Consider the following 15,780-nt stretch of genomic DNA (forward strand, 5'->3'; position numbering starts at 1 on the left):
GATGTAATCATGCAGTGTAAATGCTTATTAAGGATGTAAGTAGATGATGGTAAATGAAAATGAAGGAAGTGGTCATTCAGTGTAAAGAAATATGAAGAATGTGAGCAGATCAGTGTCAATGATTATGAAGGATGTGGTCATGCAGCGTAAATGGTTCTTAACGATGTGGACACCCTGTGTAAATGACATGTAAAGGACACGGTCAAGCAGTGTAAATGCTTATTAAGCATGTGGTCATTCACTGCAAATGGTTATCAAGGATGTGGTCATTCACTCAAAATGCTTCTGAAGGAACTGCTAAGGTTTTACGTATGGCCAGGCATTGGTGGTTCAGTGGTAGAATTCTCGCTTGCCACGTGGGAGGCCTGGGTTCGATTCCCAGTCAATGCAGAGTTGGTGTTTGTCTTGGCGAGAGTGTGTGTGGTGTTCGGCTCTTGCTTTCTGGGAGGAAGGCAGTGGTTGAGGTCAAAATAATTATGCAAGCAGCTGCAGTGGATGAGTTAATTTCTGGTGCAAGGTTGGACAAGATTGCTTTGTGTCTGTGGGACTTTCCAGGAGGAACAGGTGACTTGATCCTCAGAGGCCTGTAAAGGGTGGAGATGGAAATTATGTTGACCTTTGTTGGGGAATCGAAGCCCTTGCTTTCTGATTTAAATAACGGGTCGCCCATTTAAGGCATAGATGAGGAGAAATCTTTTCTCTCACAGGGTCCTGGGTCTTTGGAACTCTCTTCCTCAAAAGGCAGTGCAAGCAGAGTCACAAACTATTTTTAAGGCAGAGGGTTGCTAGATTCTTGAAAAGCAAGGGGGTGAAAGATTATGGGGGTAGGAGGGAATGTGGAGTCGAGGTTACAATCAGATCAGCCATGATCTTATTGAATGGCGCAACAGACTCGTGGGGCCGAGTGCGCTACTCCTGCTCCTAATTCGCATATTGCTATGTTAGTAAGGATGTAGGTAGATCAGTGTAAATGAGTAAGACGTATGTGGCCATTCAGTGTAACTGATTAAGAATGATGTGCGCGTCCAGTTTTAATGCTTAATAATGATGTTGTCGCTCAGGTTAAATAATTATAAAGGACGTGGGTAAATCATTATAAATTGTTATTAAGAATTTGGTCATTCAGTGCAAATGAATATTAAGAACGTGCTCATTCCTTGTAAATGCTTATTAAGTATGCTTTCGTTCAGTGCAAATGAAGATTAGTAATGTGAGTAGATCAGTGTAAATGACTAAGACGTATGTGGCCATTCAGTGTAAGTGATCAATAATGAAGTGTGCAGATCAGTGTTACTGGAGAGTAAGGATGTGCGCAGATCGGTGCAAATGGTTATGAAGAATGTGGTAATTCAGTGTAAATGTTTCTTGAGGATGTGGTTATTCAGTGTAAATGTAGATGAAGAATGTGAGCAGTTCAGTATAAATGATGATGAAGAAAGTGGCCATCAGTGTAAATAATTATGCAGGATCTGGGTAGATCAGTGGAAAGACTTATTGAGGATGTAATCGTGCAGTGTAAATGCTTATTAAGGATGTAAGTAGATGATGGTAAATGAAAATGAAGGAAGTGGTCATTCAGTGTAAAGAAATATGAAGAATGTGAGCAGATCAGTGTCAATGATTATGAAGGATGTGGTCATGCAGCGTAAATGGTTCTTAACGATGTGGACACCCTGTGTAAATGACATGTAAAGGACACGGTCAAGCAGTGTAAATGCTTATTAAGCATGTGGTCATTCACTGCAAATGGTTCTCAAGGATGAGGTCATTCACTCTAAATGCTTCTTAAGGAACTGCTGAGCTTTTAAGTATGGCCAGGCATTGGTGGTTCAGTGGTAGAATTCTCGCTTGCCATGTGGGAGGCCTGGGTTCGATTCCCAGTCAATGCAGAGTTGGTGTTTGTCTTGGCGAGAGTGTGTGTGGTGTTGGGCTCTTGCTTGATGGAAGGAAGGCAGTGGTTGAGGCCAAAATAATTATGCAAGCAGCTGCAGTGGATGAGTTAATTTCTGGTGCAAGGTTGGACAGGATTGCTTTGTGTCTGTGGGACTTTCGAGGAGGAACAGGTGACTTGATCCTCAGAGGCCTGTAAAGGGTGGAGATGGAAATTATGTTGACCTTTGTTGGGGAATCGAAGCCCTTGCTTTCTGATTTAAATAACGGGTCGCCCATTTAAGGCATAGATGAGGAGAAATCTTTTCTCTCACAGGGTCCTGAGTCTTTGGGGTCTCTTCCTCAAAAGGCAGTGCAAGCAGAGTCACAAACTATTTTTAAGGCAGAGGGTTGCTAGATTCTTGAAAAGCAAGGGGGTGAAAGATTATGGGGGTAGGAGGGAATGTGGAGTCGAGGTTACAATCAGATCAGCCAAGATCTTATTGAATGGCGCAACAGACTCGTGGGGCCGAGTGCGCTACTCCTGCTCCAAATTCGCATATTGCTATGTTAGTAAGGATGTAGGGAGATCAGTGTAAATGAGTAAGACGTATGTGGCCATTCAGTGTAACTGATTAAGAATGATGTGCGCGTCCAGTTTTAATGCTTAATAATGATGTTGTCGCTCAGGTTAATTAATTATAAAGGACGTGGGTAGATCATTATAAATGGTTATTAAGAATTTGGTCATTCAGTGCAAATGAATATTAAGAACGTGCTCATTCCTTGTAAATGCTTATTAAGTATGCTTTCGTTCAGTGCAAATGAAGATTAGTAATGTGAGTAGATCAGTGTAAATGACTAAGACGTATGTGGCCATTCAGTGTAAGTGATCAATAATGATGTGTGCAGATCAGTGTAACTGGAGAGTAAGGATGTGCGCAGATCGGTGCAAATGGTTATGAAAAATGTGGTAATTCAGTGTAAATGTTTCTTGAGGATGTGGTTATTCAGTGTAAATGTAGATGAAGAATGTGAGCAGTTCAGTATAAATGATGATGAAGAAAGTGGCCATCAGTGTAAATAATTATGCAGGATCTGGGTAGATCAGTGGAAAGACTTATTGAGGATGTAATCGTGCAGTGTAAATGCTTATTAAGGATGTAAGTAGATGATGGTAAATGAAAATGAAGGAAGTGGTCATTCAGTGTAAAGAAATATGAAGAATGTGAGCAGATCAGTGTCAATGATTATGAAGGATGTGGTCATGCAGCGTAAATGGTTCTTAACGATGTGGACACCCTGTGTAAATGACATGTAAAGGATACGGTCAATCAGTGTAAATGCTTATTAAGCATGTGGTCATTCACTGCAAATGGTTATCAAGGATGTGGTCATTCACTCAAAATGCTTCTGAAGGAACTGCTGAGGTTTTACGTATGGCCAGGCATTGGTGGTTCAGTGGTAGAATTCTCGCTTGCCATGTGGGAGGCCTGGGTTCGATTCCCAGTCAATGCAGAGTTGGTGTTTGTCTTGGCGAGAGTGTGTGTGGTGTTCAGCTCTTGCTTTCTGGCAGGAAGGCAGTGGTTGAGGTCAAAATAATTATGCAAGCAGCTGCAGTGGATGAGTTAATTTCTGGTGCAAGGTTGGACAAGATTGCTTTGTGTCTGTGGGACTTTCGAGGAGGAACAGGTGACTTGATCCTCAGAGACCTGTTCAGGGTGGAGATGGAAATTATGTTGACCTTTGTTGGGGAATCGAAGCCCTTGCTTTCTGATTTAAATAACGGGTCGCCCATTTAAGGCATAGATGAGGAGAAATCTTTTCTCTCACAGGGTCCTGAGTCTTTGGAACTCTCTTCCTCAAAAGGCAGTTCAAGCAGAGTCACAAACTATTTTTAAGGCAGAGGGTTGCTAGATTCTTGAAAAGCAAGGGGGTGAATGATTATGGGGGTAGGAGGGACGGTGGAGTCGAGGTTACAATCAGATCAGCCATGATCTTATTGAATGGCGCAACAGACTCGTGGGGCCGAGTGCGCTACTCCTGCTCCTAATTCGCATATTGCTATGTTAGTAAGGATGTAGGTAGATCAGTGTAAATGAGTAAGACGTATGTGGCCATTCAGTGTAACTGATTAAGAATGATGTGCGCGTCCAGTTTTAATGCTTAATAATGATGTTGTCGCTCAGGTTAATTAATGATAAAGGACGTGGGTAGATCATTATAAATGGTTATTAAGAATTTGGTCATTCAGTGCAAATGAATATTAAGAACGTGCTCATTCCTTGTAAATGCTTATTAAGTATGCTTTCGTTCAGTGCAAATGAAGATTAGTAATGTGAGTAGATCAGTGTAAATGACTAAGACGTATGAGGCCATTCAGTGTCAGTGATCAATAATGACGTGTGCAGATCAGTGTAACTGGAGAGTAAGGATGTGCACAGATCGGTGCAAATGGTTATGAAGAATGTGGTAATTCAGTGTAAATGTTTCTTGAGGATGTGGTTATTCAGTGTAAATGTAGATGAAGAATGTGAGCAGTTCAGTATAAATGAGGATGAAGAAAGTGGCCATCAGTGTAAATAATTATGCAGGATCTGGGTAGATCAGTGGAAAGACTTATTGAGGATGTAATCGTGCAGTGTAAATGCTTATTAAGGATGTAAGTAGATGATGGTAAATGAAAATGAAGGAAGTGGTCATTCAGTGTAAAGAAATATGAAGAATGTGAGCAGATCAGTGTCAATGATTATGAAGGATGTGGTCATGCAGCGTAAATGGTTCTTAACGATGTGGACACCCTGTGTAAATGACATGTAAAGGACACGGTCAAGCAGTGTAAATGCTTATTAAGCATGTGGTCATTCACTGCAAATGGTTATCAAGGATGAGGTCATTCACTCTAAATGCTTCTTAAGGAACTGCTGAGCTTTTAAATATGGCCAGGCATTGGTGGTTCAGTGGTAGAATTCTCGCTTGCCATGTGGGAGGCTGGGGCTCGATTCCCAGTCAATGCAGAGTTGGTGTTTGTCTTGGCGAGAGTGTGTGTGGTGTTGGGCTCTTGCTTGATGGAAAGAAGGCAGTGGTTGAGGCCAAAATAATTATGCAAGCAGCTGCAGTGGATGAGTTAATTTCTGGTGCAAGGTTGGACAGGATTGCTTTGTGTCTGTGGGACTTTCCAGGAGGAACAGGTGACTTGATCCTCAGAGGCCTGTAAAGGGTGGAGATGGAAATTATGTTGACCTTTGTTGGGGAATCGAAGCCCTTGCTTTCTGATTTAAATAACGGGTCGCCCATTTAAGGCATAGATGAGGAGAAATCTTTTCTCTCACAGGGTCCTGGGTCTTTGGAACTCTCTTCCTCAAAAGGCAGTGCAAGCAGAGTCACAAACTATTTTTAAGGCAGAGGGTTGCTAGATTCTTGAAAAGCAAGGGGGTGAAAGATTATGGGGGTAGGAGGGAATGTGGAGTCGAGGTTACAATCAGATCAGCCATGATCTTATTGAATGGCGCAACAGACTCGTGGGGCCGAGTGCGCTACTCCTGCTCCTAATTCGCATATTGCTATGTTAGTAAGGATGTAGGTAGATCAGTGTAAATGAGTAAGACGTATGTGGCCATTCAGTGTAACTGATTAAGAATGATGTGCGCGTCCAGTTTTAATGCTTAATAATGATGTTGTCGCTCAGGTTAAATAATTATAAAGGACGTGGGTAAATCATTATAAATTGTTATTAAGAATTTGGTCATTCAGTGCAAATGAATATTAAGAACGTGCTCATTCCTTGTAAATGCTTATTAAGTATGCTTTCGTTCAGTGCAAATGAAGATGAGTAATGTGAGTAGATCAGTGTAAATGACTAAGACGTATGTGGCCATTCAGTGTAAGTGATCAATAATGATGTGTGCAGATCAGTGTAACTGGAGAGTAAGGATGTGCGCAGATCGGTGCAAATGGTTATGAAGAATGTGGTAATTCAGTGTAAATGTTTCTTGAGGATGTGGTTATTCAGTGTAAATGTAGATGAAGAATGTGAGCAGTTCAGTATAAATGAAGATGAAGAAAGTGGCCATCAGTGTAAATAATTATGCAGGATCTGGGTAGATCAGTGGAAAGACTTATTGAGGATGTAATCGTGCAGTGTAAATGCTTATTAAGGATGTAAGTAGATGATGGTAAATGAAAATGAAGGAAGTGGTCATTCAGTGTAAAGAAATATGAAGAATGTGAGCAGATCAGTGTCAATGATTATGAAGGATGTGGTCATGCAGCGTAAATGGTTCTTAACGATGTGGACACCCTGTGTAAATGACATGTAAAGGACACGGTCAAGCAGTGTAAATGCTTATTAAGCATGTGGTCATTCACTGCAAATGGTTCTCAAGGATGAGGTCATTCACTCTAAATGCTTCTTAAGGAACTGCTGAGCTTTTAAGTATGGCCAGGCATTGGTGGTTCAGTGGTAGAATTCTCGCTTGCCATGTGGGAGGCCTGGGTTCGATTCCCAGTCAATGCAGAGTTGGTGTTTGTCTTGGCGAGAGTGTGTGTGGTGTTGGGCTCTTGCTTGATGGAAGGAAGGCAGTGGTTGAGGCCAAAATAATTATGCAAGCAGCTGCAGTGGATGAGTTAATTTCTGGTGCAAGGTTGGACAGGATTGCTTTGTGTCTGTGGGACTTTCGAGGAGGAACAGGTGACTTGATCCTCAGAGGCCTGTGAAGGGTGGAGATGGAAATTATGTTGACCTTTGTTGGGGAATCGAAGCCCTTGCTTTCTGATTTAAATAACGGGTCGCCCATTTAAGGCAGAGATGAGGAGAAATCTTTTCTCTCACAGGGTCCTGAGTCTTTGGAACTCTCTTCCTCAAAAGGCAGTGCAAGCAGAGTCACAAACTATTTTTAAGGCAGAGGGTTGCTAGATTCTTGAAAAGCAAGGGGGTGAAAGATTATGGGGGTAGGAGGGAATGTGGAGTTGAGATTACAATCAGATCAGCCATGATCTTATTGAATGGCGCAACAGACTCGTGGGGCCGAGTGCGCTACTCCTGCTCCTAATTCGCATATTGCTATGTTAGTAAGGATGTAGGTAGATCAGTGTAAATGAGTAAGACGTATGTGGCCATTCAGTGTAACTGATTAAGAATGATGTGCGCGTCCAGTTTTAATGCTTAATAATGATGTTGTCGCTCAGGTTAATTAATTATAAAGGACGTGGGTAGATCATTATAAATGGTTATTAAGAATTTGGTCATTCAGTGCAAATGAATATTAAGAACGTGCTCATTCCTTGTAAATGCTTATTAAGTATGCTTTCGTTCAGTGCAAGTGAAGATTAGTAATGTGAGTAGATCAGTGTAAATGACTAAGTCGTATGTGGCCATTCAGTGTAAGTGATCAATAATGATGTGTGCAGATCAGTGTAACTGGAGAGTAAGGATGTGCGCAGATCGGTGCAAATGGTTATGAAGAACGTGGTAATTCAGTGTAAATGTTTCTTGAGGATGTGGTTATTCAGTGTAAATGTAGATGAAGAATGTGAGCAGTTCAGTATAAATGAAGATGAAGAAAGTGGTCATCAGTGTAAATAATTATGCAGGATCTGGGTAGATCAGTGGAAAGACTTATTGAGGATGTAATCGTGCAGTGTAAATGCTTATTAAGGATGTAAGTAGATGATGGTAAATGAAAATGAAGGAAGTGGTCATTCAGTGTAAAGAAATATGAAGAATGTGAGCAGATCAGTGTCAATGATTATAAAGGATGTGGTCAAGCAGCGTAAATGGTTCTTAACGATGTGGACACCCTGTGTAAATGACATGTAAAGGACACGGTCAAGCAGTGTAAATGCTTATTAAGCATGTGGTCATTCACTGCAAATGGTTATCAAGGATGTGGTCATTCACTCTAAATGCTTCTTAAGGAACTGCTGAGCTTTTAAGTATGGCGGGGCATTGGTGGTTCAGTGTAGAATTCTCGCTTGCCATGTGGGAGGCCTGGGTTTGATTCCCAGTCAATGCAGAGTTGGTGTTTGTCTTGGCGAGAGTGTGTGTGGTGTTGGGCTCTTGCTTGATGGAAGGAAGGCAGTGGTTGAGGCCAAAATAATTATGCAAGCAGCTGCAGTGGATGAGTTAATTTCTGGTGCAAGGTTGGACAGGATTGTTTTGTGTCTGTGGGACTTTCGAGGAGGAACAGGTGACTTGATCCTCAGAGGCCTGTAAAGGGTGGAGATGGAAATTATGTTGACCTTTGTTGGGGAATCGAAGCCCTTGCTTTCTGATTTAAATAACGGGTCGCCCATTTAAGGCATAGATGAGGAGAAATCTTTTCTCTCTCAGGGTCCTGGGTCTTTGGAACTCTCTACCTCAAAAGGCAGTGCAAGCAGAGTCACCAACTATTTTTAAAGCAGAGGGTTGCTAGATTCTTGAAAAGCAAGGGGGTGAAAGATTATGGGGGTAGGAGGGAATGTGGAGTCGAGGTTACAATCAGATCAGCCATGATCTTATTGAATGGCGCAACAGACTCGTGGGGCCGAGTGCGCTACTCCTGCTCCTAATTCGCATATTGCTATGTTAGTAAGGATGTAGGTAGATCAGTGTAAATGAGTAAGACGTATGTGGCCATTCAGTGTAACTGATTAAGAATGATGTGCGCGTCCAGTTTTAATGCTTAATAATGATGTTGTCGCTCAGGTTAAATAATTATAAAGGACGTGGGTAGATCATTATAAATGGTTATTAAGAATTTGGTCATTCAGTGCAAATGAATATTAAGAACGTGCTCATTCCTTGTAAATGCTTATTAAGTATGCTTTCGTTCAGTGCAAATGAAGATTAGTAATGTGAGTAGATCAGTGTAAATGACTAAGACGTATGTGGCCATTCAGTGTAAGTGATCAATAATGATGTGTGCAGATCAGTGTTACTGGAGAGTAAGGATGTGCGCAGATCGGTGCAAATGGTTATGAAGAATGTGGTAATTCAGTGTAAATGTTTCTTGAGGATGTGGTTATTCAGTGTAAATGTAGATGAAGAATGTGAGCAGTTCAGTATAAATGAGGATGAAGAAAGTGGTCATCAGTGTAAATAATTATGCAGGATCTGGGTAGATCAGTGGAAAGACTTATTGAGGATGTAATCGTGCAGTGTAAATGCTTATTAAGGATGTAAGTAGATGATGGTAAATGAAAATGAAGGAAGTGGTCATTCAGTGTAAAGAAATATGAAGAATGTGAGCAGATCAGTGTCAATGATTATGAAGGATGTGGTCATGCAGCGTAAATGGTTCTTAACGATGTGGACACCCTGTGTAAATGACATGTAAAGGACACGGTCAAGCAGTGTAAATGCTTATTAAGCATGTGGTCATTCACTGCAAATGGTTATCAAGGATGAGGTCATTCACTCTAAATGATTCTTAAGGAACTGCTGAGCTTTTAAGTATGGCGGGGCATTGGTGGTTCAGTGGTAGAATTCTCGCTTGCCATGTGGGAGACCTGGCTTCGATTCCCAGTCAATGCAGAGTTGGTGTTTGTCTTGGCGAGAGTGTGTGTGGTGTTGGGCTCTTGCTTGATGGAAGGAAGGCAGTGGTTGAGGCCAAAATAATTATGCAAGCAGCTGCAGTGGATGAGTTAATTTCTGGTGCAAGGTTGGACAGGATTGCTTTGTGTCTGTGGGGCTTTCGAGGAGGAACAGGTGACTTGATCCTCAGAGGCCTGTGAAGGGTGGAGATGGAAATTATGTTGACCTTTGTTGGGGAATCGAAGCCCTTGCTTTCTGATTTAAATAACGGGTCGCCCATTTAAGGCAGAGATGAGGAGAAATCTTTTCTCTCACAGGGTCCTGAGTCTTTGGAACTCTCTTCCTCAAAAGGCAGTGCAAGCAGAGTCACAAACTATTTTTAAGGCAGAGGGTTGCTAGATTCTTGAAAAGCAAGGGGGTGAAAGATTGTGGGGGTAGGAGGGAATGTGGAGTTGAGGTTACAATCAGATCAGCCAAGATCTTATTGAATGGCGCAACAGACTCGTGGGGCCGAGTGCGCTACTCCTGCTCCTAATTCGCATATTGCTATGTTAGTAAGGATGTAGGTAGATCAGTGTAAATGAGTAAGACGTATGTGGCCATTCAGTGTAACTGATTAAGAATGATGTGCGCGTCCAGTTTTAATGCTTAATAATGATGTTGTCGCTCAGGTTAATTAATTATAAAGGACGTGGGTAGATCATTATAAATGGTTATTAAGAATTTGGTCATTCAGTGCAAATGAATATTAAGAACGTGCTCATTCCTTGTAAATGCTTATTAAGTATGCTTTCGTTCAGTGCAAGTGAAGATTAGTAATGTGAGTAGATCAGTGTAAATGACTAAGACGTATGTGGCCATTCAGTGTAAGTGATCAATAATGATGTGTGCAGATCAGTGTAACTGGAGAGTAAGGATGTGCGCAGATCGGTGCAAATGGTTATGAAGAACGTGGTAATTCAGTGTAAATGTTTCTTGAGGATGTGGTTATTCAGTGTAAATGTAGATGAAGAATGTGAGCAGTTCAGTATAAATGAAGATGAAGAAAGTGGTCATCAGTGTAAATAATTATGCAGGATCTGGGTAGATCAGTGGAAAGACTTATTGAGGATGTAATCGTGCAGTGTAAATGCTTATTAAGGATGTAAGTAGATGATGGTAAATGAAAATGAAGGAAGTGGTCATTCAGTGTAAAGAAATATGAAGAATGTGAGCAGATCAGTGTCAATGATTATAAAGGATGTGGTCAAGCAGCGTAAATGGTTCTTAACGATGTGGACACCCTGTGTAAATGACATGTAAAGGACACGGTCAAGCAGTGTAAATGCTTATTAAGCATGTGGTCATTCACTGCAAATGGTTATCAAGGATGTGGTCATTCACTCTAAATGCTTCTTAAGGAACTGCTGAGCTTTTAAGTATGGCGGGGCATTGGTGGTTCAGTGTAGAATTCTCGCTTGCCATGTGGGAGGCCTGGGTTTGATTCCCAGTCAATGCAGAGTTGGTGTTTGTCTTGGCGAGAGTGTGTGTGGTGTTGGGCTCTTGCTTGATGGAAGGAAGGCAGTGGTTGAGGCCAAAATAATTATGCAAGCAGCTGCAGTGGATGAGTTAATTTCTGGTGCAAGGTTGGACAGGATTGTTTTGTGTCTGTGGGACTTTCGAGGAGGAACAGGTGACTTGATCCTCAGAGGCCTGTAAAGGGTGGAGATGGAAATTATGTTGACCTTTGTTGGGGAATCGAAGCCCTTGCTTTCTGATTTAAATAACGGGTCGCCCATTTAAGGCATAGATGAGGAGAAATCTTTTCTCTCACAGGGTCCTGGGTCTTTGGAACTCTCTTCCTCAAAAGGCAGTGCAAGCAGAGTCACAAACTATTTTTAAGGCAGAGGGTTGCTAGATTCTTGAAAAGCAAGGGGGTGAAAGATTATGGGGGTAGGAGGGAATGTGGAGTCGAGGTTACAATCAGATCAGCCATGATCTTATTGAATGGCGCAACAGACTCGTGGGGCCGAGTGCGATACTCCTGCTCCTAATTCGCATATTGCTATGTTAGTTAGGATGTAGGTAGATCAGTGTAAATGAGTAAGACGTATGTGGCCATTCAGTGTAACTGATTAAGAATGATGTGCGCGTCCAGTTTTAATGCTTAATAATGATGTTGTCGCTCAGGTTAAATAATTATAAAGGACGTGGGTAGATCATTATAAATGGTTATTAAGAATTTGGTCATTCAGTGCAAATGAATATTAAGAACGTGCTCATTCCTTGTAAATGCTTATTAAGTATGCTTTCGTTCAGTGCAAATGAAGATTAGTAATGTGAGTAGATCAGTGTAAATGACTAAGACGTATGTGGCCATTCAGTGTAAGTGATCAATAATGATGTGTGCAGATCAGTGTTACTGGAGAGTAAGGATGTGCGCAGATCGGTGCAAATGGTTATGAAGAATGTGGTAATTCAGTGTAAATGTTTCTTGAGGATGTGGTTATTCAGTGTAAATGTAGATGAAGAATGTGAGCAGTTCAGTATAAATGAGGATGAAGAAAGTGGTCATCAGTGTAAATAATTATGCAGGATCTGGGTAGATCAGTGGAAAGACTTATTGAGGATGTAATCGTGCAGTGTAAATGCTTATTAAGGATGTAAGTAGATGATGGTAAATGAAAATGAAGGAAGTGGTCATTCAGTGTAAAGAAATATGAAGAATGTGAGCAGATCAGTGTCAATGATTATGAAGGATGTTGTCATGCAGCGTAAATGGTTCTTAACGATGTGGACACCCTGTGTAAATGACATGTAAAGGACACGGTCAAGCAGTGTAAATGCTTATTAAGCATGTGGTCATTCACTGCAAATGGTTCTCAAGGATGAGGTCATTCACTCTAAATGCTTCTTAAGGAACTGCTGAGCTTTTAAGTATGGCCAGGCATTGGTGGTTCAGTGGTAGAATTCTTGCTTGCCATGTGGGAGGCCTGGGTTCGATTCCCAGTCAATGCAGAGTTGGTGTTTGTCTTGGCGAGAGTGTGTGTGGTGTTGGGCTCTTGCTTGATGGAAGGAAGGCAGTGGTTGAGGCCAAAATAATTATGCAAGCAGCTGCAGTGGATGAGTTAATTTCTGGTGCAAGGTTGGACAGGATTGCTTTGTGTCTGTGGGACTTTCGAGGAGGAACAGGTGACTTGATCCTCAGAGGCCTGTGAAGGGTGGAGATGGAAATTATGTTGACCTTTGTTGGGGAATCGAAGCCCTTGCTTTCTGATTTAAATAACGGGTCGCCCATTTAAGGCAGAGATGAGGAGAAATCTTTTCTCTCACAGGGTCCTGAGTCTTTGGAACTCTCTTCCTCAAAAGGCAGTGCAAGCAGAGTCACAAACTATTTTTAAGGCAGAGGGTTGCTAGATTCTTGAAAAGCAAGGGGGTGAAAGATTATGGGGGTAGGAGGGAATGTGGAGTTGAGGTTACAATCAGATCAGCCAAGATCTTATTGAATGGCGCAACAGACTCGTGGGGCCGAGTGCGCTACTCCTGCTCCTAATTCGCATATTGCTATGTTAGTAAGGATGTAGGTAGATCAGTGTAAATGAGTAAGACGTATGTGGCCATTCAGTGTAACTGATTAAGAATGATGTGCGCGTCCAGTTTTAATGCTTAATAATGATGTTGTCGCTCAGGTTAATTAATTATAAAGGACGTGGGTAGATCATTATAAATGGTTATTAAGAATTTGGTCATTCAGTGCAAATGAATATTAAGAACGTGCTCATTCCTTGTAAATGCTTATTAAGTATGCTTTCGTTCAGTGCAAGTGAAGATTAGTAATGTGAGTAGATCAGTGTAAATGACTAAGACGTATGTGGCCATTCAGTGTAAGTGATCAATAATGATGTGTGCAGATCAGTGTAACTGGAGAGTAAGGATGTGCGCAGATCGGTGCAAATGGTTATGAAGAACGTGGTAATTCAGTGTAAATGTTTCTTGAGGATGTGGTTATTCAGTGTAAATGTAGATGAAGAATGTGAGCAGTTCAGTATAAATGAAGATGAAGAAAGTGGTCATCAGTGTAAATAATTATGCAGGATCTGGGTAGATCAGTGGAAAGACTTATTGAGGATGTAATCGTGCAGTGTAAATGCTTATTAAGGATGTAAGTAGATGATGGTAAATGAAAATGAAGGAAGTGGTCATTCAGTGTAAAGAAATATGAAGAATGTGAGCAGATCAGTGTCAATGATTATAAAGGATGTGGTCAAGCAGCGTAAATGGTTCTTAACGATGTGGACACCCTGTGTAAATGACATGTAAAGGACACGGTCAAGCAGTGTAAATGCTTATTAAGCATGTGGTCATTCACTGCAAATGGTTATCAAGGATGTGGTCATTCACTCTAAATGCTTCTTAAGGAACTGCTGAGCTTTTAAGTATGGCGGGGCATTGGTGGTTCAGTGTAGAATTCTCGCTTGCCATGTGGGAGGCCTGGGTTTGATTCCCAGTCAATGCAGAGTTGGTGTTTGTCTTGGCGAGAGTGTGTGTGGTGTTGGGCTCTTGCTTGATGGAAGGAAGGCAGTGGTTGAGGCCAAAATAATTATGCAAGCAGCTGCAGTGGATGAGTTAATTTCTGGTGCAAGGTTGGACAGGATTGTTTTGTGTCTGTGGGACTTTCGAGGAGGAACAGGTGACTTGATCCTCAGAGGCCTGTCAAGGGTGGAGATGGAAATTATGTTGACCTTTGTTGGGGAATCGAAGCCCTTGCTTTCTGATTTAAATAACGGGTCGCCCATTTAAGGCATAGATGAGGAGAAATCTTTTCTCTCACAGGGTCCTGGGTCTTTGGAACTCTCTTCCTCAAAAGGCAGTGCAAGCAGAGTCACAAACTATTTTTAAGGCAGAGGGTTGCTAGATTCTTGAAAAGCAAGGGGGTGAAAGATTATGGGGGTAGGAGGGAATGTGGAGTCGAGGTTACAATCAGATCAGCCATGATCTTATTGAATGGCGCAACAGACTCGTGGGGCCGAGTGCGCTACTCCTGCTCCTAATTCGCATATTGCTATGTTAGTAAGGATGTAGGTAGATCAGTGTAAATGAGTAAGACGTATGTGGCCATTCAGTGTAACTGATTAAGAATGATGTGCGCGTCCAGTTTTAATGCTTAATAATGATGTTGTCGCTCAGGTTAAATAATTATAAAGGACGTGGGTAGATCATTATAAATGGTTATTAAGAATTTGGTCATTCAGTGCAAATGAATATTAAGAACGTGCTCATTCCTTGTAAATGCTTATTAAGTATGCTTTCGTTCAGTGCAAATGAAGATTAGTAATGTGAGTAGATCAGTGTAAATGACTAAGACGTATGTGGCCATTCAGTGTAAGTGATCAATAATGATGTGTGCAGATCAGTGTTACTGGAGAGTAAGGATGTGCGCAGATCGGTGCAAATGGTTATGAAGAATGTGGTAATTCAGTGTAAATGTTTCTTGAGGATGTGGTTATTCAGTGTAAATGTAGATGAAGAATGTGAGCAGTTCAGTATAAATGAGGATGAAGAAAGTGGTCATCAGTGTAAATAATTATGCAGGATCTGGGTAGATCAGTGGAAAGACTTATTGAGGATGTAATCGTGCAGTGTAAATGCTTATTAAGGATGTAAGTAGATGATGGTAAATGAAAATGAAGGAAGTGGTCATTCAGTGTAAAGAAATATGAAGAATGTGAGCAGATCAGTGTCAATGATTATGAAGGATGTGGTCATGCAGCGTAAATGGTTCTTAACGATGTGGACACCCTGTGTAAATGACATGTAAAGGACACGGTCAAGCAGTGTAAATGCTTATTAAGCATGTGGTCATTCACTGCAAATGGTTATCAAGGATGAGGTCATTCACTCTAAATGCTTCTTAAGGAACTGCTGAGCTTTTGAGTCTGGCCAGGCATTGGTGGTTCAGTGGTAGAATTCTCGCTTGCTATGTGGGAGGCCTGGGTTAGATTCCCAGTTAATGCAGAGTTGGTGTTTGTCTTGGCGAGAGTGTGTGTGGTGTTGGGCTCTTGCTTGATGGAAAGAAGGCAGTGGTTGAGGCCAAAATAATTATGCAAGCAGCTGCAGTGGATGAGTTAATTTCTGGTGCAAGGTTAGACAGGATTGCTTTGTGTCTGTGGGACTTTCGAGGAGGAACAGGTGACTTGATCCTCAGAGGCCTGTGAAGGGTGGAGATGGAAATTATGTTGACCTTTGTTGGGGAATCGAAGCCCTTGCTTTCTGATTTAAATAACGGGTCGCCCATTTAAGGCATAGATGAGGAGAAATCTTTTCTCTCACAGGGTCCTGAGTCTTTGGAACTCTCTTCCTCAAAAGGCAGTGCAAGCAGAGTCACAAACTATTTTTAAGGCAGAGGGTTGCTAGATTCT

The 15,780-nt window shown here is 41.6% G+C and overlaps 7 non-coding genes across 7 annotated transcripts; all 7 read left to right on the forward strand.

Moving 5' to 3' along the window:
• Nucleotides 1-319: 319 nt before the first annotated feature.
• On the forward strand, nucleotides 320-390 carry trnag-gcc (transfer RNA glycine (anticodon GCC)). The gene has a single exon. It is a non-coding gene; the product is annotated as a tRNA-Gly (tRNA).
• A 1,428-nt stretch (nucleotides 391-1,818) lies between these two features.
• Nucleotides 1,819-1,889, forward strand: trnag-gcc (transfer RNA glycine (anticodon GCC)). Its single transcript has one exon. It is a non-coding gene; the product is annotated as a tRNA-Gly (tRNA).
• A 1,427-nt stretch (nucleotides 1,890-3,316) lies between these two features.
• Nucleotides 3,317-3,387, forward strand: trnag-gcc (transfer RNA glycine (anticodon GCC)). The gene has a single exon. It is a non-coding gene; the product is annotated as a tRNA-Gly (tRNA).
• A 2,927-nt stretch (nucleotides 3,388-6,314) lies between these two features.
• Nucleotides 6,315-6,385, forward strand: trnag-gcc (transfer RNA glycine (anticodon GCC)). Its single transcript has one exon. It is a non-coding gene; the product is annotated as a tRNA-Gly (tRNA).
• Nucleotides 6,386-9,311: 2,926 nt separating this feature from the next.
• trnag-gcc (transfer RNA glycine (anticodon GCC)) lies at nucleotides 9,312-9,382 on the forward strand. The gene has a single exon. It is a non-coding gene; the product is annotated as a tRNA-Gly (tRNA).
• A 2,926-nt stretch (nucleotides 9,383-12,308) lies between these two features.
• On the forward strand, nucleotides 12,309-12,379 carry trnag-gcc (transfer RNA glycine (anticodon GCC)). Its single transcript has one exon. It is a non-coding gene; the product is annotated as a tRNA-Gly (tRNA).
• A 2,926-nt stretch (nucleotides 12,380-15,305) lies between these two features.
• trnas-gcu (transfer RNA serine (anticodon GCU)) lies at nucleotides 15,306-15,376 on the forward strand. The gene has a single exon. It is a non-coding gene; the product is annotated as a tRNA-Ser (tRNA).
• Nucleotides 15,377-15,780: the final 404 nt, after the last annotated feature.

Source organism: Heterodontus francisci, chromosome 1 (genome assembly GCF_036365525.1).
Source record: "Heterodontus francisci isolate sHetFra1 chromosome 1, sHetFra1.hap1, whole genome shotgun sequence".
Taxonomy (NCBI): domain Eukaryota; kingdom Metazoa; phylum Chordata; class Chondrichthyes; order Heterodontiformes; family Heterodontidae; genus Heterodontus; species Heterodontus francisci.